Here is a 22503-nt window from a genome sequence, read left to right as displayed (position 1 = left end):
CAAGTTTGCCTAATCATTCGTTTTAGCCCATTAATTGGCACACAATATTAATATGAAATGGGCCTTCTCCTGCTTTATTTATAAAAAACCCACAGAAAAAAACTTGCAGTCCCTCACACTTTCCTGGATATGCTTTTTTTTCCTCATGTTGGTTGCATTGTAATGGCTCTAGAAAAGAAAACACATAGCATCTGCTGAAGTCTGTGTGTTTACCTGAAATCATAATCCCCAAAAGAGAAAATACTGCACTTGCCAAACTTTCAGTCTCATCCTTTAGTCACGTGCTACGTCACCACAACAAAATGATACACATAGTGGAAAATGTGTAAGTAACTGCATGGAGCCTGTACAAAGAAAAAGACCTTCAAAGTTTATTTCTGCAGCTTTTAAGACTCGGTCAGTGTTGTGGTGCCACCATGAAAGAAGAAACCCCAAAGGAAAATGTTGTGAAGCCATAAAATTCAACCTAAAAAAAAAAAAAGAGAGAGAGAGAAAGGTGAGTTCAGCCTGTCAAATATCTGTAAACTGGAGCTGATGATCATTGGACTTGAAATTTCAATGTTATGATAGCCAAAAATGTGTAAAGAGATATGCCATAAACAGATGCCCTTTTATTTTGAGGACTCAGGTGCTAAGAGCTGAAACAGCTCCAGATTTCAGTTCTGCTGGAAGTCTCTTCTGAAACCCAGGAAGAAAACTAGCAAGAAATCCAGTCTGGTGGTCAACAAGAGCAGTAGATGCCAAGTCTTTTGTCTTTAAGGGAGGTTATTATCTGAATGATTCCTTATGAAATCTCATTATGTAGCGGGCTCTCCTAGTCAGCTGGAAATCACCCCCCATTACCAGAAGCGACGATTCTGGAACTTTACACTGGAGTCTCACTGAATGGGCAAAAGGATAGTCAATGGAAAATGGATAGCTGTCTTCATGCCAAAAACCAACATGACACCAGATTCCCAGTATTTCAAACTATTGTTATTTAGTGTCTCAGATATTGCCCGATTTTGTTTTCTACCCATAACCCAGCTGAGACCTGGCTGTTCTCCCATAATATAAGCTAATCGTCATGGGATAAGAACCTGAATACTTTGGACTGTTTCAATATATTTTACCCAGGTGAAAATACTCTTTTAAAATTTATAACTAGAGCTGGCCAAATCATTTCACACTGTTTTTTATACTTGCAATTTTACAGGTTCAAATAAGACTAAATTACTAAAGTGGAAATCTTGGGTGCAAGAACAAAAGCTAATGTGTGAAAATCTGGCCGAGTATCTCTATCCTCTGAACTCCTCTTGGTTCCTGCAGTGATATACACACCACAGGGGATGTAATGATCCTCTTTGAGACTTGTGGTTATAAGTAAAACATCCCTTTGGATCAATATTTGCTCTTGATCATTATTACTCTTCAGAGGCCTAAAGACATTGAGACTAATGTCCAGCTTCTTTAGACTACTGAGGAGATTCTGTAGGGTGCTTGTCTAGCTAACTGTCCTTTTCTCACACCAGCTTCTAGCAAACACACTGAAAATTAGGATCCTAAATGTGAAATAAAAAGTTTTTAGCCCTGAGGAAATGGTGTATGTGTGGGGGAGGTTCAGGATGCATGACGACTCCTTCCCCTGCACCCCTTTGTAGAGGCCAGGCACAGTCTGGGAAGTGCAAGGGCTGAGTGAAACTAGTTCCAGCAACAGAAGTAATCACTCCAAAGGGAGCAGGGAGGGGAAGCAGCCTGTCTAGTAAGTGTTTTCCACCCAGTAGTGCTGTTAAGAGAGACTGAAGTCTATTTCCTGATACCAGTTGGTATATTCACTCAATAACATCCAATTTTAACTTTCAGTCAAGTTCAACTTTTACTTTATTTCTCAGTAGAAGTAGAGTTTTATGTAATCTGTGTACCTTTGGCAGCACACTGGGATCTATAGCAACATGATGTACTATATCCTTTATTCTTACTGCATCCTAGTCTTTTGAAAAGCTCCACACTCCCTCAGCCCAAGCCAACAGTTCTCAGGATCAGAGCTGTATGTATCTTTGGACTCCTATATTGCCTGGCACTAAAACATGCTGGATACAAAAAGCACTAAGAACTGGATTTCTCATTTTTAAGTCACATGATTATGGCAAACTGGAAAAACATAAAGGATACCACAGTGTCCATAGGGTTATCCAATTTCTTGCAAATTGTTAACATGGAAAAAAATATCTGAGAATTTTCACTCTTGCTCTGTGTGTGAGTGAGTTCTGGATTAGGATTTCTGAGTATCACGACCTTTCCCAGAGGGTTACTTAAATATTTGAAACCACAGTGATTTTAACTATGTGTTGATATGTATCTTTATTAGAAGTCCTTGCACAAATTATGCCTACGCTGCACTCCACAAAGATATGTTTACAGTTCATTTAATTTTCCTATTGCAGTTTATAAACATATCACTTTCGCTTTAAAAACCAATATCTCACAATGGGAAAAATGGGGTGGGGAGGGTTGTTTAAAAAGTGTGTTTTAAATAATATTTCTTGTGTGTTTAAATATTAATCAGAAGGATATTGCCTTTAACAAGAAAAATAGAGTTGGTGAAGGACAGTAAATTATAGGAGATTGTAGCGAGGAGTCCTCACTCCGTGCCGCACCTGAGAGGGACAAGCCAGAACAGGCGCAGCAGGGGGCAGAGCCACCACCACCTGTCCCCGCCCCCTGGAAGTCAAGGGCGGGACAGGAAGTATAAAAGCATGGCCCCGACGTTCAGTTGGAGGGAGGTGGCTGGAGAGGACAGATGCTGGTGCCTGAGCTCTTGTCTGGCCCAGCCTGCCCCATGCTTGGTACCCGGAGGAGCGCTGGCCTGACTTGCCCCATGCTTGGTACCTGGATTTGCTGCCTGAACTTCCCGATGCCCGGCATCCAGAGGAGCTGTCTGAGCTTCCTGATGCCTGGCATCTAGAGGAGCTGCCTGAGCCACCCCACACCTAGTACACAGAGGGGTGGCCTGGACTTCCCGACGTGCGGTATCCTGAGGAACCCATGGTCTGGGACCCACTGAACGGCGCCGGCGGATGGCAGGTACCGAGTGAGGGGGAGATTGGAAGTGGCCCGGGGGCAGCCGATCCCAGTCAGGCTGCAGATTCCCCTGAGCCTTTGTCAGTTTGTTTTGGTCAGGATCCCCACTGACTGTCAGCGGTGTTAACCGCTACTAGGGCCCCGGGCTGGAACGCAGTGGAGTGGGAGGGCCTGCGTTCCCCCTGCCACCCTTCCAAGGGTGGCAGACTCCCCCTCCCTCCTGGCCTGAGGAGGCCATTCAGACTGGTTGTTTGCTCAGCCCCTCCTGAAGGGCCTGAGCCCTGAGTCGCTTGCTGCCCTGCCCTGAGCCAGGGCCTGGGCTTTATACACTTGAACTGCTTATTGCCCTGCCCTCCTCCAGGGCCTGGGCTTCTAGACTGTTTGTTTGTTGCTCAGCCCTGCAGCAGAGGGTCTGAGCCCCCAACTAACTGTATTGTTGCTCAGCCCTGCAGCAGAGGGTCTGAGCCCCCCACTAACTGTATATTATTGCTCAGCCCTGCAGCAGAGGACCTGAGCTCCCAGCTAACTGTGCGTTGTTGCTCAGCCCCGAATTGATGGTTATATTGCTGCTCAGCCCTGAGACAAAGGGTCTGAGCTCCCAACTGACTGTATCCTGTTGCTCCTCCTTGCCGCAGAAGGCCGGAGCCCCCAAGTGACTGTGTACTGACGCTCAGCCCTGAAGCAAAGGGTGGGACCTGGGCCGACAGAGTGTGGTGAGCTGGTGTGGCTACCCTCCGCCCTCAGGGAGAGTTGAGCCCCGGTCCCACCCTTCTACAGAGATCCTGTGAATATTTCTTCCATTTTAATTCATGTGTGTTTTTCTTGGCGTTTTGGGTTCAAACAAAACGTGGTTTCCTCCAGGCCCAGGAACTGACCTAGGTTTGCTGGAAACTATGTTCAAGTTTTCTTAAAAGTGTTCTGACTTGTTAGTAAACCTTACAGCAAACCTTTGCTTGTTTCTTTCAGAGCTGGCATCTACAAAGAGCTAAGCATCCTCACCTCCCATAAAGCTTGGAGCCTTGAAAGACCAGGCACTTTGGACTTCATCCAAAGTCCACTGAAGTCAATAAAAAAACTCCATTGGCTTCAGTGGGCTTTGGATCAGGCCCTTTGTACATAACAAAACCTGAACTGAGCAAGCTCACAGTTCCTAAGGGGAATTTTACACAACCCCAGAAGTGAATTTTTTATCTCTGCAGCAGATCCAAGTATGATATGCAAAATAATCAAATTGCAAAATTAGTCATATAGGTCTCAATTCAGCAAAGCATTTAAGCACATGCTTAACTTTAAGCACACACTGAAGTCCATCCCCATTCAGCATTTATGCATGTGCTTGACATTAAGCATTTTTAAATGCTTTGCTGAATCAGGTAAAATTAAAAATGAATGTGTAAAAATCTGCAAAATAACAGAATTCTTACTGATTGATAAATCCTAACAAGCTTTCTCATGTTCAGCATCAGAATCCAGACTTCAATTCAGCAAAACATGTAAGTGTGTTAAGCAATGTGACTGTGTATGTGCCTAAGTGTTTTGCTGAATTGAGACCCAAGTTCTTGAGTTGGATGGTTTTGGGGGTTACAGCCATTGTTGCTGGATCTAAAAAGGGATTTTCTGACTAAGGAGCAAAAAAAGCTGAGAAAAAGTTAAATCAAAATCAGCACTCCCCACTCCACATGTACCTTGTCCACCCCCTTCCAGTTCAAGCACTGTCAGAAAAAAATTGCAACACATAATACAATGTGCCAGCAAGCAGCTATTAGTAAGGAAAAAGATTGAGTTGAAAATAGGATAGGGGTGTAAGGAGAGATGAGAAAATGTGAGGGGGGGAGGGGAAATCAATTTCAAAGAATTTTTTTTCATATGGCATCAATTATACAGAAATAAGGAAATTGGAGAGCAAGTTGAAAGAACTGATATGGAGGAATTTCCAAATGTGGCTGATATATTGTAAAGACAATAAAATAACGCCAAGGGGTTTACTGAGAAACACCATGGTGTATGTGCGTGTGTGTGTGAGAGAGACAGATGTGTGAAAAGGCCACAGATGGAGCACAATATCAGAGCCTCAGAAATTCCAGGGAAAAGGAAAAGGGAAAGAAAAGCCACTAAATCACATTGTACAAAAATCCATATAGTTCTGGTTTTATAGTAACTGTCTAGGAGATATGTATCCACAAAACAGACAGGAAAGCCCCTAGTCAAATTTCTAAATTCAGTGCTTAAGAAGGGAAAAAGGAAAGATTAAAGGTTGAACATTTCCCCTGTTTGTTTTTTCAAATTTCTCCTTCTGTATTTTTTTTATCATTTGTCTGATTAGCTGAAACCATATTTTGTTTTGCTGAAACCAAGTGGATAGCCCAGGGACAGAATTTGTGTTGTGCTTGTGTTTTTAATCTGAGCATACCAAAATTACTCACTGAGTGGAGGTAATCCAGAGTGATACAAAGGCAGCAGGAGACCCAGTGAAACAAAGAGGATTGTAGTACCTATCTGTCAGACCTATCTGACTGATGCAGTAGAATAACCTGCCTGGGCCTCTTAATCCAGAAAGACTGAAACCACTTCCCTTTCCCTTTTTTTTTTTTTAAGTACACTTGCCCACACAGTAGTTTCTCTCTTAGGCTTTGTCTTCACTGACACAAAGGTGGTATTTTTTAGCCTGAGATAACAAATGCTTGATAGCTATCTCAGTGTAAAATCCTAAATGGAGACAAAGCATCTGTAGTTTTTACCTCGGAGGTAGCCAAGTGAGGTCAGTGCTATATCTTCCACCTTTTCTTGACCTCACCTAGTTTACCTCATGGTAAAATTACAGTTCCTTGCCTTGACTGTGTTTTTACAGCAGGATAGCTAACATGATAGTTATCCCATGAGAGAGAAAAAAACACAAAAAACCTTATTTTTCTCTTTGAAGATGAACACTTAAAAAACACTCCAGAACTTGCAGGGCCTAGAACATGTCTTCTGTCCATTGACAGGATATAGGGAGATGTCTTTTAACAGAGCAGGTTAACATTTTAACATTTGTGACCTTGATGCCATAAATAGTTGTTAAGCATGTGTGACACTAAATGGATTTAGTTATCCTGTAATGGTGGTGTTAATCAGCAGTCTATGTAGTTAGCAAAGGGATAAGCCTAAAGGACTGACTTAAATTCAGCTGAATTTAAGAAAGTTAATAAAGCCCAGGATTAGAGGTCTACAGAAGCAGTGGCATGATTGGTAGGTATCGTTGTACACAAAACTTATCAGGGGAGCTCATAGGGCTCAGATATCAACACAAAACTTCCTCTGGAGTTGATACATGTCTTCCTGTGTGTCTGACTGAGGATGCTAGGAAGAGACCATGAAGGCTTTCAGCTTTAGGTCACCTGGATCAGAACATCCCATGCTGGTAACGACTGGAAGTTGTAAGTTCAGTAGCCTATCCTATGTGAAATCAGTTCTCATTCCAGTTTCTAATGAAGAAATGTTTACATTACTAACCATCATTACAGCTGGCAGTAAGTGATGTTTTTATTAAAATCAGGCTCTGGAGACAGAGGCCTGGGACTGAAAGAGTCATTGGAAATGAACTATGTTTCCACTCCTCTAGATAAAGTGCCTTTTGTTCAGTGTTGAAGATCATTGGTGGGGCAATCATAGAACCACAGAAGTGTAGGACTGGAAGGGATCTCAGTAAGTGATCTATTCAATTCCCCTGCATTCAAGGCAGGACTATGTAATAACTAGACCATTCCTGACAGGTGTTTGTCTAACCTGCTCTTAAAAACCTCCAAGACAGAGATTCCACAACCTCCCAAGGCAATTTGTTCCAGTGCTTAACTACCCTGACAGCCAGTAAGATTTTCTTAATCATAGAATCACAGAATCACAGGACTGGAAGGGAACTCAGGAGGTCATCAAGTCCAGTCCCCTGCACTCATGGCAGGACTAAGTATTATCTAGACCATTCCTGACAGGCGTTTGTATAACCTGCTCTCAAAAATTTCCAATGATGGAGATTCCACAACCTCCCTAGCCATTTATTCCAGTGCTTAACCACGCTGACAGTTAAGAATTTTTTCCTAATGTCCAACCTACACCTTCCTTGCTGCAATTTAAGCCCATTGTTTTTTGTCCTATCATCAGAGGTTAAGAAGAACAATTATTCTCCCTCCTCCTTATAACAACCTTTTACGTACTTGAAAACTGTTATGTCCCCTCTCAGTCTTCTCTTTTCCAGACTAAACAAACCTAGTTGTTTCAATCTTCTCTCATAGGACATGTTTTCTAGACTTTTAATTATTTTTGTTGCTCTTTTCTGGACTTTCTCCAATTTGTCCACATCTTTCCTGAAATGTGGTGCCTAGAACTGGACACAATATTCTAGTTGGGGCCTAATTTGTGTGGAGTAGAGCAGAAGAATTACTTCTCTTGCTTACAACACTCCTGCTAATACATCCCAGAATGAAGTTTGTTGTTTTGGGGGTTTTTTTGCAACAGTGTTACACTGCTGACCCATATTTAGCTTGTGCTCCACTATGAGCCCCAGGTCCCTTTCTGTAGTACTCCTTAGGCAGTCATTTCCCATTTTGTAAGAGTACAACTGATTGTTCCTTCCTAAGTGGAGTACTTTGAGTGTGTCCTTATTGAATTTCATCCTATTTACTTCAGACCATTTCTCCAGATCATGTTGAATTTTAATCCTATCCTCCAAAGCACGTGCAACCACGCCCAGCTTGGTATCATCCACATTATTGCCATTATTTAAACCATTGATGAATATATTGAACAGAACCGGATCCAGAACTGATTGCTGTGGGACCCCACTTCCCATGCCCTTCCAGCATGAGAGTGAACCACTGATAACTATTCTCTGGTAATGTTTTTTCCAACCAGTTTTGCACCCACTTTTGAGTAGCTCCATCTAGGTTGCATTTCCCTAGTTTGTTTATGAGAAGGTCATGTGAGACACTGTTAAAAGCTTTACTAAATTCAAGATATACCACATCTACCACTTCCCCCCATCCACAAGGCTTGTTATCTTGTCAAAGAAAGCTATCAGGTTAGTTTGACATGATTTGTTCTTGACAAGTCCATGATGACTGTTAATTATCACCTTATTACCTTCTAGATGTTTGCTCCATTATCCTTCCAGGTACAGAAGTTCAGCTGACTGGTCTATAATACCCCAGGTTGTCCTTATTTCCCTTTTTTATAGATTGGCATTATATTTTCCCTTTTCCAGTCCTTTGGAACCTCTCTTGTCTTCCATGACTTTTCAAAGATAATCACTAATGGCTCAGATATCTCCTCAGTCAGCTCCTTGATTATTCTGGGATATATTTTTTCAGGCCCTGCCAACTTGAAATCATCTAACTTGTCTAAGCCTCAGATCCTACCTCATATTCGCTATGTTAGACATTTGATTGTGTCTAACCTTTTTGGTAAAATAAAATAAAAACAAGAGAGTCATTTAGCACATCTGCCATTTCCCCATTTTCTGGTATTGTTTCCCCCGCTCATTGAGCAATGTGGGAAACTTGCATTGCTTCTGGTGTCTTTTGTGGATTGAAATAGGTCTCTATCTTCTTGGACTATCAATTAAGAGCATTTTGTGATTTAAAAAATGCAAACCAGAAATGAAAGGAATAAAGTTTGATAATTGGTTCAGAAGTTAACTGAGAAGATCAGTAAGGATTCTCATGATTTCTAAGGTAAAAAGAGAGAGAGAGAGAGAAACATGTCAATGCAATGATCATTGGTTCTTCTGTATTAAACTAATCACTTTATTGATGATGATGATGATGGACAACTATAAAACACCTAAGTGATTTAGGAGCCTAAATTCTATTTTTCCCAAGGCCACTTTTGAAAATGGTTCCCTCATGACACTGTGCTCCTAAATCATCTAGGTGCTTTTGAAAATTTTACCCACATTACTCAAAATGTGATTAGGCACTTTAAAAACTGTTCAAGGACATATGTCTGTTCTGCAAAATTTACAACTGAAGGGCATGATTGTGTTCTGGGCTACTCTGATATATATCCAGTGAAACTCATTCATCATATGGGGGAAGTACTCTCAGTTTATGCTGTAATAACTGAGTTCAGAACCTGTCCTGAAAGAGAGCAACAGCTCAGCAGCTACATGTGCCTGAAAAACAAAGCACATCCAACCTCTTTGGTAATCAATTTGCATTAAAATTAGGATTAAGTTCCTTCATATCTATTTTCTTAATATACATATTTACTAATTTTAACCCAGACATAATATGGATAAACACATGAGACATTCTATGCTCTGCAGATATTGTAGGGCTAAGCTATGGTTCCTTTCCTCAGGCAACTATCCCTTTGTGGACTGGATCCTGCATAGTGCAGAGCAACAACCGAGAGATACAGAAGACCATTAATTCCTGTTTACTCCATTGAGAAAGTGCTCAGCCCCCCTCAGAGATTCCTCAGTATGTTGGAAGATGAAACAGTGCTGTGAATAAGGCAATTACAATCTGGCCCTTAACATATAATATTGCAACCCAACAAGCTTTCTCCTATATTATGTTGTCAAGTGTGTTAACATTACACAGCGCATTTATCTGTTCCTCTTGCAATAGGAATTTAGAAACATTGCTGAATTGCAGATAGTATTTTCCCCTGATGCTGAGTGTCTCTGAAGTATATTTTTATACTGACCACACTCCCCACTGTAATAACAGAACTGGTAAAACAGCACTGAATATGTAAAACATTGTGGGTAAGACTAAATTGCCATGTAAGGCAATTGAAATGTAAGAAAAGTTAACTCCAAAACCACAGAGTTTAGCAACAAGAATCTGAAAAGGTAGAGAAAATTCCACTTTTATCAGCTGTAAATTTGCAAGCAATTCATAAACTTCAGTGGTTTTGGGAAAGCTCTTTCACAAGTGTGTAAAAAAAAATGTTCTCAGTGCCAGTAATAAATGACAGCCGTGTAATTTGGGCAGCAATGTTTCAGGCATCCTCCTGAAATGGATGAATATTTCCCTCAGATTAATTCACGATTCACCATGTTACCAGGGAGAATAATAAGGGTTCTTCCCTCAGGCTTGTCATGTATAAAATATTGTAGCCACTCCATAACATTAAAAGGGCAAGTGAGACTGGACACAGCTTAAAAAAAAAGGCAAACCTAAACTCTGAAAAGGTATCAGCAGCGTGAAATGTGGAACTAATTCGTAGTGACAGCTGTTCTCATGCTTTACCTTGAGACATTTGGATTTAAATGTCAACACAGTGGGATCTTACTCCTTCCTCAAGTATTCGCCATGAAGATGGTTTATACTTTCTCTATGCAAAAAAAATGCACATGCTGCAAATACGAAATGGGTGGGATGTTCAGTGAGGAGCTCTCCCATCAGAAAAATAATCATCCATGTTAATCATCCATATTTTTCTTTACCCTCTGAAATTTCAAAGTGAAATAATCTTATGTGAACAATATCAGCTAAAGGTACATCTGTACTGGAATAAAAGACCTGTGGCATGATCACGGTTGACCTGGCTCAGCTGACACTGGCTTATGGGCCTTTGGCGGCAAGGTTAACTACTGCAGTGTAAACATTTGGGCTTGGGCTAGACTCTGGGTTCTGGAACCCTTCCCCTCATGTGGTCCCAGAGCTCAGGCTCCAGCCCAAGGCCAAACATCCACACAGCAATTTTACAGCTCCACAGCCTGAGTCCCATTAGCCAGAGTCAGCTGACCTAGGCCAGTCACGTGTGTTTAATTGCTCTGTAAACACACTAAGTGTGCAATAATACAGTCTACTAATGAACTCACCTTCCACAGAATTTGACCTGGCATATTTAATTGCAAAGATGCTTGAGAACAGAGTGCACACTGAAAGATTGATCCTGCCCCCTATATTCTCTGTATGTCTTTTAAAAATCTGCTAGTGCGGTTACGCATGCATGCTTAGTAGCTACTTCTAAAGACAGGGCCTGAACCAAAACCCAAAGAAGTCAATGGTCTTCAGATCAAGTACATCTGTGGCAATGTGTGTATCCTGCTTGGTGAAACAAATGAGCAGCTTCCTTATACCTCAAAAGGTGATTAGTCAAGAAACCTGCCTGCATTGACCCTTACAGTGAAAAATGTTGCTGACCCCCTGCACTACGGAATTAATCATAAATTAAAGCTGTTTTATTATTTTTACCCTTCAGTATTCGCTTGTATTTGAAAAGTCCTTTAAATGAGAAGGTTAAAGGGTGTTGATTACAGTCTCTAACAGCAACCTTTCAGAAGTGGTGTACCAAGTTCACTGTAATTTAAGGTTTTGTGTGCCAGTAATACATTTTAACGTTTGTAGAAGGTCTCTCTCTCTGTCTATTATAAAAACTACTGTTGTATTTAAAGCAAATAAGGTTTTTAAAATATTTAAGAAGCTTCATTTAAAATAAAATTAAAATGCAGATCTTATCAATTTAATGTGATCCTTGCCTGGGATCCTTGTCTGGGGTTCCAGCCACCAGCCCGGCTCAGCCCGCTGCCTGTCTGGGGTTCCATTTACTCAGCCAGCAGCAGGCTGAGCGGGCCGCTGGCGGGCTGAGCGGGGCCGGCAGGGGACTGAGTAGCTCAGTCCTCTGCCAGTCTGGGGTGCTGGCAGCACTCAGCCTGCTGCTGGTCTGGGGTCCTGGCCACCGGCCCCGCTCAGCCCACTGCCAGCTGAGTGAATGGAACCCCAGAGCGGCAGCGGGATTCCAGCCGCCAGCTCCTGCCAGCCAGGATCCTGGCCGCTGGCCCCTCTCAGCCCACTACCAGCCTGGGGTTCTGCTCACCCAGGCCGGCAGAAGGCTGAGTGGGGCCGGCAGCCGGAACCCCAGACCGGCAGCAGGCTGGGTGCTGCCGGCACACCAGACTGGCAGTGGACTGAGCCACTCCGCTCAGCCTGCTGCTGGCTAAGTGAATGGAAATCCAGGCCAGCAGCGGGCTGAATGGCTCAGCCTGCTACCACTCTGGGTTTCTGGCCACCGGCTCCTGCCCACGAGGGTCTCAGCTGCCGGCCTGCTCAGGCCGCTGCCAACCTGGGGTTCCCTGGGGTCCCCAGGCCAGCAGCGGGCGCTGAGTGGGGCCAGTGGCCAGGACTCCGGCTGGCAATGGGGCAGCAGCTGTAACCCCAGAGCAGCTGTGGGCTGAACCGCTTAGCCCACCGCTGCGTGCCATAAAAAATTGGCTCGCTTATCACCTTTGGCACGCATGGGGTAGGTTGCCAACCCCTGGTCTATAAGTACCTACATGGGGAACAAATATTCAATAATGGCTTCAAGCTAGCAGAGAAAAGTAAGATATGATCCAATGGCTGGAAGTTGAAGCTAGATAAATCCAGAATAGAAATAAAGTGGTTTTTTTTTTTTTAACTGAAAGAGTAATCATTGGAACATATTACCAAGGGTCCTGGTGAAATCTCCACTACTAACCATTTTTAAATCCAGATTGATACTTTTTCTAAAAGATGTGCTCTAGAAATTATTTGGCGAAAACGTTATGTCCTGTAGTATGCAGGATGTCAGATGAGATGATGACAATGCTCATTTCTGGCCTTGGAATCTATGAGAATACTTGAACACAAGGGAAGTGATAATTATCCATCTCCAGGTTTTCAAAGCAAGACTCGATGTCTTTCTGGAAGATATGCTTTAATCAAACACAAGATGTTGGGGTAAATGAGTGAAATTCTGTTATACAGGAGGTTGGACTAGGTGATCTTATGGTCCCTTCTGGTCTTAGAATCTTTGAAAACATGAATACAGTGTTTGTTACTATAATAATTCCTTGTTCCCACTTTAGTCTATTTAGATTGTAAGCTCTTTGGGGCAAGGATTGTCTCTTAGTATGTTCCTGTACAACACGATAGGGCCAGGATTAAATCAGGGTCTTTTGGTGCTACTGTAATACAAATAAATAAAATAATAATAAAGGAGTAGTCTCTGTTTTCTTGGTGTGAATAGTCTCAGAACTGAAGTTATCCTGTATCAGGCATCTAAAGAGATTAGCCCTCCAGTCTGTAACTAGAGATACTAAGTGCACCAGTTCTTCCTAGGGATTTTCAGTTTTTCAAAACAGACTCAAATAAAATCAAAATGTGCATATCAACCCCTATTCAAAACCACAACATTACTAGCTACAGATTTGGATTATTGAGACTTTAATTTTTCCTTGTGATTTTGAGTCAATATAAACCTGGCCATCAATATTTTTGCCTGTAAAGCATTGGTAAACTGTGTTTATTTTTATATTTCTCTTTTCCCTTTCACCAACCTTCCTCTGGCTAGAGTAAAATGTGAAAGCCTGTGTTTCCAGCTGATGCCACGCTATGTAGCCATTGGCTTAAGGGAATGCTAATGCTAAGCCAGCTGAGGATGTGGTCACTGTTTGTTCTGTCATCCTGAATACTAAAGCTTGCTGACTTCGTCTACTTTGCCATGGACCAGTGACTGCTGATCAAAGTCTTGAACTTCGGCCTATGGTTGTGTACCTGGTATCTATATTTCCTCTTAGTCACTTCTTAGCCTGTCAGCATGGGGTGTTGTCCTTTTTTTCATATTAATGGAGGCAAATATCAACCTATACTTGTTTGACATGTGGCAGAGCAGGTTGGGTTTGCTGGTTAACCTTGGTGCAACCTATCTCCTGAACTTACTTCTGATTGTGACTTATGGCTCTTTCAGTATCAATCATATAATATTGTGGAAAAACCTCACTGCAAAATTGAAACTCAGGCAAATGCAGCTCAGCCAAATAAAAATAAAATGGAATAAAAATGTGACCAGAACAGTGCTAGCGCAGTAGGCCGGCAATCACTATTAGTACTTATGGAAACACAGAACTAGAAGGATAGCAAGCAGAAGCTATTATTGAGCTTTTCTGAGCCAATCTGAGGGGAATATTAAGCTGTCTTCCTGCAATGTGGTGTCTGGCTTCTGAAGGATTCTTCCTGGCAATCAACTTTCCCATGAAGCCAGCTCAGACTTTGTAGATTGAATCCAAGATCATGGACCTTTATTGAAAGCTGCTAGCTTTTTTATGCCATCTGCCCTTTGGGAGTCCATACCCATGGTGCAGGATTCTTCTTGGGCATCCACTTAATGCTGTTGCGTGACAGGTAGGGCCCTACCAAATTTACAGTCCATTTTGGTCAATTTCACGGTCATAGGATTTTAAAATGGTAAATTTCATGATTTCAGCTATTTAAATCTGAAATTTTATGGTGCTGTAATTGTAGGAGCCCTCACCCAAAAAGGAGTTGGGGGGTGGGGGTCGCAAGGTTATTGTAGGTGGGTTGGGATATTGCTACCCTTACTTCTGTGCTGCTGCTGGTGAGGGCGCTGCCTCCAGAGCTGGGCAGCTGGAGTGCAGCGGCTGCTGGTTGGGTGCCCAGCTCTGAAAACAGAGCTGCTGCCAGCAGCAGTGCAGAAGTAAGGGTAGCATGGCATGGTATGCCGCTCAGCTGTGAAAGCAGCACAGAAGTAAGGCTGGCAATACCCATGACCCCCTAAAATGACCTTGTGACTGCCCTGCAACTCTGTTTTGGGTCAGGACCCCCAATTTGAGAAATGCTGGTCTCCCCCCATGAAATCTGTATTGTATAGGGTAAAAGCACACAAAAGTCCAGATTCCACAGGGGCAGACCAGATTTCATGGTCCATGATGCATTCTTCATAACTGTGAATTTGATAGAGCCCTCATGATAGGACGATGTTTGCACTGTTTCACAAAGATTCTTTTCTTGAAGGATCTCTGCTGCAACTTGTACACACATTGGGCCAAGTTTGCTGTCCTGCACTCACATGAGTATCACCTCACTCTGTTCATTGCCCTATTCATTTAACTGGCATTGCTTACAGAGTAAATTATTGCTCAACAAGAGGAAGCATAGCAGAACCTCATTCAGTATTTAGGGTTCAGTCAGTGGACGCTAATGCAGCTGCTGTGGGCAAGCTTCAATGTTCATCCAAGTAGTTCACCCAGCTCTAACTTTGAAGCCTTTAATTTTTACAGAAATTGTACTAGCAGGTCATTTCTTCTTTAGTTGTCCTAAATACAGCTTAAAAGAATGGACTCCCCTTTGATTTAAAACTGAAAATTAATTTTAGAGCATAAACTGTTAGTTGCACCTGTGTCCATAACGATCTAGCTTTTACATGCATCTCAAAGCTTCTCTGTTTAGCAGTAATTGTAATGAAAATGGTACTTAAGCCATTATGGTCAATAACTCATCTATTTGAAAAGACTAGGTTTAATCAAAACAATTGCCGCACCCTCACTGGTGCATACTTTATAGCTTATGAGTTTTTCCCATGTGCTGTCTAATTACAACACAGGCAGCAATCCAGTACATTAACACTCTAGATTGGATTCTTAGTCATGAGTGCCCCACTAAAAAGTAGGTAAGCAGGGTCAGAGGACAACTATGTGCATCATGTGTATGTGGAAAAGAAGGAAGAAATGAAGGAAGAAAAATGGCTAATTTGAGTAGCAGAGGGAGAGTTGCAGTGTCCAATTTGTTTTTCTTTGCTGACTCATATAGAAAGAAGGGTGTCCATTAATATAATTCAGTTTACACAAAATTTGAGATACTTTCTATTAAATATTTTAAATCATCAAAAATTGAATGATCTGGTACAGTAGCATACACTGGGCTAGATTCACCCCATTCTGGTGCACTAATACATAAATTAGGCCCCAATTCAGCAAGGCACTTTAGCTTGTGGCTTAATCAAAAGCCTCTTGGGCCTGATCCAAAATCTATTGAAGTCATTGGGAATATATTTACTCCAGTGAGGTTTGGATCAGGCCTACAGTAAAGACCAATACACCCTGTGGGGACTCAACCCAGGGGGAGTACAGGTCATGTTCCCATCACTGCCAGCCCTGCCCAGTGGGTTATGCTGGAGAAAAATTACTTTAATTTCTGCTTTGCACCCTCTCAACCTCACTCCTAGAGGATTTGATCCCTTGCCCCTCCCAGAGGCAAGCCAGCACCCTGAAACGAACTTGTCCCATTATGTATTATTTGCAGTTTAATGGTTAATTATTTTTAAAGTAATTGTCTTATACCATCTACTTTCTTCAGCACAAAGTCAGGCTATTTTTCTATGATATCCCATACCTATTTAACCTATTGCCACACCAGTTTTATGTATACTGCATGTATAATATATCAAATTACATATATGAGGATATGTGATACATATGTCTCTATCAGAAAACATTGGCAGGAGAGAAGATTTCTGCTTTGGAAAGTTAAAAATAAAACTATTCAGTCCTTTTATGTCCCACATTTCTATGCCTATTAGTGACATTTATACTTTTACAGTCTGAGGGGCTAACACTTATGCATGTGCTTAACCTTATTCATGACCCTCTGAAAACAATGGGGCTAATCAGACAAGCACATGTATATACACCTCTACCTCGATATAACGCTGTCCTTGGGAGCCAAAAAATCTTACTGTATTATAGATGAAACCACGTTATATGGAACTTGCTTTGATCCACCGGAGTACACAGCCCCCCCCCGGAACACTGCTTTACCATGTTATATCCAAATTCGTGTTATATCGTGTCGCGTTATATCAGGGTACAAGTGTATTTGCAGAACTGGAGCCTAAAAACAATGTGGATCAAACCTTATACTTTAAGGCATAAGATTACCATGGGCAGGTGCGGGTATAAAGATGGAATTTTGACTTAGGTGCAACATTGTACATTAGGGACGATGCATTACAAAGTGTGAAGTAAAGCTGACTGAATAATATTTTATGAATATTTGTAATTTCATTTACATATATATATATAGAAATAATTTTTCCCATCATTAGACCCAGACCTCATATGGAATTTCTGCCTTCTGCTGTGATATCAGCCATCGTTTACTACTGAGAAAAGGATATCAGCATTAGCTGGACAAATGGGATGTTGTCTTCTGTATTCCTAAAAAAGTCAACAAACAACAACAATCTCAGAATAAATCAGATCAGGAGCACTGTAAATAAGAAATGCATTCTTTATGCCTATTTATTCAGAACTTTTTCAGAGTGCAATTTTTTAATCTCACATAATTTACTATATAAAACCATGGAACTCTTTTATAATCCACCAGTTTCATTCTGTGACCTACCAAGGTGTAGTACTGGTTTCACAACTTCAGGACTTCTATCTTTTCCCACAATCTTGCCGTTTCAGAAGAACTTTCATTAACAAGATAACTCGTGTTTCTGCAACAAGCCTCAACATTTCTGTTCCCATACGTTAGCAAACCGCATGGAGAGGAAAACTACTAACTAAGTTGTTTCTCAGGAGGCCGGGTGAGGCATACCCTTGGAAAGTAACGTTGTGAGCCAAGGACAGTTTGTATAAGTGCACTTCATTGAGTACATTTTTCACTCTACCGAGAAACTGCCCTCTGGCAGATTCCTTCCATGTTTTCTCAGCACACCCATAAATCTTGAAACCCCTTCCACAGAAAAAAAAATAATAAATGATACTTACTCAGAGGCAAGCATAGCAAATCAGTTAATATGGTCTTTTATTAAAGACAGATGAATGTGTGGGATGGTGCTGGAGAAAAACATCACAGGCTTCTTGCTGACTGATTAAGTCTTTTGACACTCAGGTTTTATTATTCAATAGATCCATCCTTTCAATGTTTAAAAATAAAACAATCTTTCTGAAGTTATAGAAATAAAAACACCTAAAAAGTATGAATCCTTTTTACCTACCATAGGGTAAGTAAATAGGCCTTCCAGGGTAAGTCCCCAATTCCAGTGTTTAAAGAGATCCCTGCAGTGAACAGTGCTGACAAAGTGTATGTACATCATCCATTCATTAAGCTGCATTGCTTTTTTCAGTGCCGCTACCGCTGAAGCCAACTGTGTGAGTGCAATGCATTCGCTCTGGAAGGATTTGTGCTGTATCATGCACTGGGGAGAAATAACTGTTGAGTGCAATTTAACTCTCTAAGTTGGAGGGGGGAAATGAATAGTAATTACTCCTGCTCACTTCTCTTTCAGGAAACACGTATTTTAAAGGCTCAAGTAACTACTAAAGTAGTTGCATACAGAGCAGATTTGAAATATTTTTGAACAGTATGAAATGCATGATATTTGCAGCCTCACAAGGACCACTGATGGCTAAAATGGCTTTGGACCCACTATTTACTATTTATAAATCAGGCATAATTGAAATGCTGAACAGAAATCTAACTTTCTCATTAATGCAAGAAAATCTTTTACACTTGTCATTATATGCTGTGCACCATGTAAGACTGCTGTTTAGATTTTCTAATGCACATAGCCAATCTTCTCTAATTGAGGATGGATTATCTGTGGCCCTGAGCCACGACTCCTGACTCTGAACACTCATGTAGAGACGTTTATTCAACATTCTCCAATTCCAATATGGGTTTTTTGTAGGTCACAATTGTTAATCTGCTACATCATGAAGCAGAGATGGTAGGGAAAAAATGTCCACACTTTTTTCTAAACTAAAATGGTCATATTCCAGTTTTTCAATATAAAAATGAACCTGAACAATTTTTTTCATCAAAAATCAAAACAATGTGATGAAAAAATATGGCCATAATTTTTAGCGATTTGCACAGTGAAGAAACAGTAATTGTCCACACATCTGTGTCACTGTTATTTCTATTTCCTGACACTGTGATCCCCATCCTCCTCTCATTGAAGTCAATGGCAAAATTGCAGTTGGAACTTTATCTACAGTGGACTGAAAAACCAATCATAGTGTAATAACTACCTAGAGACATTATTGATCATGGTGTGAGGAATAATTCTGTATTCTTTCTGAGGCACCTCAAGAATTGCTAACCATAAGCAATTTCCACAAAACTTTGGACTTCCCAGATATGTTGGCAGCTTTTGGAACACCGTTGCTTTGCTTCAGCCCTGCCTAAGAACAAAAGTGTATTGCCGTGGAAAGCACAGTTTAAAATATCTATCTACTTTCAGCTTTTCAGGATTTTACTTTGAAATGAACTACTTAAAAGCTTTTGTTTACATTCCGCCTTTCTTGCACTTTATATTCTTTACCAATGCACATTAAAGAGTTCACAAAAATGCATCCTGACCTGTTTAAAGTATGTGATTAACTGCTAATACGAGATAATAACTTGCAAGGAATTGACAGAGATGATCATGTACAATTATATTTGATGATGCTAAATCATAATGATCAGTTTGGCTACATTTTAAATAGTATGGTGGCTGATAAATATTCATGCATTCTGTATACATGTGAGCTCTGATATAAGTCTGCCATAACTTACTGGCCTTTTAAACTCTTCTTTAATTATCTTCCTGATAACAGCACCTCTTGTATTGCAGGGACATCTCATAGCTGCCCCTATATTTAGGTTGTCTAACATCTTTTCTTTATAAAAGATTCTGATGAACTTATTTTTGATAAGTATTCACACCACCTTTGTTTGCAGCAGGTCTTTGATAGTCAGCAGTGGGAAATGTCCTCAGGCTACAGAAGTGCCTTTTCTTTGTCCTGATAAATTCTGTTCAGCTTTTGCTGAGCTATAAAATTGATAAAATCACCATTTCACTTTCCTCAGCCTTACTAAATGCATGAATATTGTAAGGCCCAGTTAAGGGCTGTCCTTAGGATTTATGGAGCCCTGTGCAGTATTATTAAACTTGTGCCCCTTTGGCCAATGGCAGCCTGGGAGGGGGGGACGAGGCAGAGAGACACAGTTCCCCACAGAGATCCCCGTACTCACTTCCTGATGCAGAATGTGCTGCACTGACTCATTTGGCTCTGTGAATACAGCCCCTGCCTAAGGAGACTGCAGTGTGCACTGGGTGTGCGGAAGTCAACCTGCTTTTACTTTCTGTCATGGGTGGTGGGTGAAGTTGCCACTTGGGGAGGCTAGCTGCCCAGTCCACCTCTTCTGCCTGTGGCCTCGCCCATACTCCACCTCTATTCTGCCACAAGTCTCGCCCCTGCTCTGCCCAGGCCCCGTCCTCTCTCCACTGTCTCCCTCCTCTCTTCCCTTCCACTCTCCGCTCACCCTCTTCCAGCCAAATCCCTGAACCCAAATGAAGCAAATGAAATTTGAAAAAAAACCACTCTTCTGCAATTTCTTACTAAAGAAAATGGAGCATGTTTTCCACTGCATGCCAGAAGATGAAGATTGTACATGTGGAAGGTACCTAATTAAAAGCACTAAATTTGGGAATAAAAAAATGTCAGGTTTTTTGATATATCCTGAAGTTTGTCAGAGATTTATTTGCAAAAACTTTGTATTAAGGTCAAGTCAACTATCCTGCTGAATACAACATTAAATATTATGGAATACATGATGCCGCTCTTCTCTGTTTTACATTTTCTTAGTGTTTCTAAGCTGATTTTATATTTTAAATGTACTCTTAAGCCTTCATAAAGTAATCATTGCAGATTACTGCATATTTAACTCATTGAAATAAAGACATTATTTTAAATTAATCAGTCACAGAGGTTTAGTGTGTTCATAGCAATGTTCATTGCTTTTAGAAAAAGGGAACACTAATTTACTGAGTGAGATCTCCATAACAATACACATGTTTATGAAATTTCACCAACTTTAAAAAATATGTTTCCAAAGATTTTAGGCATAACAAAGGATTTTATAACTTACTAAGGTACTGATTTTGATGGAGGACTCTATTAAAATTAGTTCATCAAATAGAACTAAGGAAAGGGAAACTCATTTGTCCAGTTATCTGGAAGGAAAGGAGTGTTGTCTCTTTAAGGGCTCTCTTCAACGGGGGGTGCGGGGAAACGAAGGGAGAAAAGGATGGACAAAAAGGACAGGGAGACTTTGGAAGCGCCTTGCATAATGACAGGTTTCAGACTAGCAGCCATGCTAGTCTGTATCCACAAAAAGAACAAGAGCACGTGTGGCACCTTAGAGACTAACAAATTATGCTCAGATAAATTTGTTAGTCTCTAAGGTGCCACACGTACTCCTGTTCTTTTTGGAAGCACGTTTTTTGTACTATACTAATTAAAACTAAAATGTGTATTTTAGAGAAGGGTGGACTTTTGAATGATTTATTTAAAATACTATATCTGAAGATCCAAGCATTTAAGACTAAAGATGAATACTCATATTGTGCATCTAAAAATCTATACAAGGATTTTTTAGAAAAATGATTTTATAATCTTCAGCAACACACTATTGAAATATTTTTAAAGCAAATTTTAAACTAAGATCCTGTAGACTAACATGTTGCAAGTAAATATTACAGCAGGGATCAGCAACCTTTGGCACACAGCCCACCAGGGAAATCCGCTGGCCGGCCAGCACTGTTTGTTTACCTGCAGCGTCCGCAGGTTCAGCCAATCACAGCTCCCACTGACCATGGTTCACCATTCCACGCCAATGGGGGTTGCAGGAAGTGGTGATCAGCACATCCCTCAGCCTGAGCCACTTCCCGCAGCCCTCATTGGCCTGGAATAGCAAACCACAGTCAGTGGGAGCTGCAGTTGGCTGAATCTGTGGATCATAGATTATTAGGGTTGGAAGGGACCTCAGGAGATCTAGTCCAACTCCCTGCTCAAAACAGGACCAATCCTCAAATGACTCCCTCAAGGATTGAACTCACAACCCTGGGTTTAGCAGGCCAATGCTGCAGGTAAACAAACCATCCCAGCCCACCAGTGGATTTCCCTGATGGGCCACATGCCAAAGGTTACTGATCCCTGGCTTAGCTGTGTGACTACCAGGAGACATGGGTGACTCTACTCATTCCTCTTGGGCAGCTCTTACAGAGTTGTCATGGATTGGTATTTCTCCTCACTGTGAACTCTCAACTATGGACTCCTGTTGGTTTAATCCTTTCTGCTTTGCTTTTCAACACATTTGTTAGATGGCCTCTTGAGTCAACAAAATGTGGATGACATGGAGCTGTAAGTATCTCCTCCCCAGAGAAGATAGCTCCATCATGAACTACTCCAATATCTGAAAGAAAGAAGAATCTGGATTTGAGTATCTATCTCAAGCTTAACCCCAAGTCTCAAAGGAAACGCTGCTGCTAAGTGTGTGAGTGTGTGTGGGGTGGGGGGAGGGATGGGCTGTGAATTAAAGAAAACCTGCAGAAAGTATGATTGTTCCCTCTATTGAAGGAGTCTGTTCCTCGGTGGTCAAGGAGGTGCAATTGTGGAGACATACCTCATTGAGCAATCTGTCCACATTGGCTAGATTCCCAGGTTGCAGTGGTGATGGGAAGCAACTTTTTTCATCTCCAAATGGCAAGAAGGTTGCATCCATGCCTCTCACATGCAGATCTGGCCATGGTTTCTTCTATATTGATAAGAATATGAGCGTCACTAGGGACATTGCAGCTGAAAGCATTTAGGCTACAGTTTACAGGAGAAATGACAAAAGGTTCTTGGTGAATGGAAGCTGG

The 22503-nt window shown here is 41.4% G+C and overlaps 1 long non-coding RNA gene across 1 annotated transcript; it reads right to left on the bottom strand.

Annotated features, from left to right (window-relative positions):
- Positions 1-388: 388 nt before the first annotated feature.
- Positions 389-22391, bottom strand: LOC115644841. Its single transcript, XR_003998601.1, has 3 exons — positions 22266-22391; positions 16917-17020; positions 389-466 (listed from the first exon to the last, which is right to left on the bottom strand). It is a non-coding gene; the product is annotated as an uncharacterized LOC115644841 (long non-coding RNA).
- Between the last annotated feature and the right edge of the window lie 112 nt (positions 22392-22503).

The sequence above is a fragment of the Gopherus evgoodei genome, chromosome 2 (assembly GCF_007399415.2).
Source record: "Gopherus evgoodei ecotype Sinaloan lineage chromosome 2, rGopEvg1_v1.p, whole genome shotgun sequence".
Classification (NCBI taxonomy): domain Eukaryota; kingdom Metazoa; phylum Chordata; order Testudines; family Testudinidae; genus Gopherus; species Gopherus evgoodei.
The sequence above is the reverse complement of the archived record's forward strand: the minus strand, read 5'-3'. Positions and strand labels throughout refer to the sequence as shown.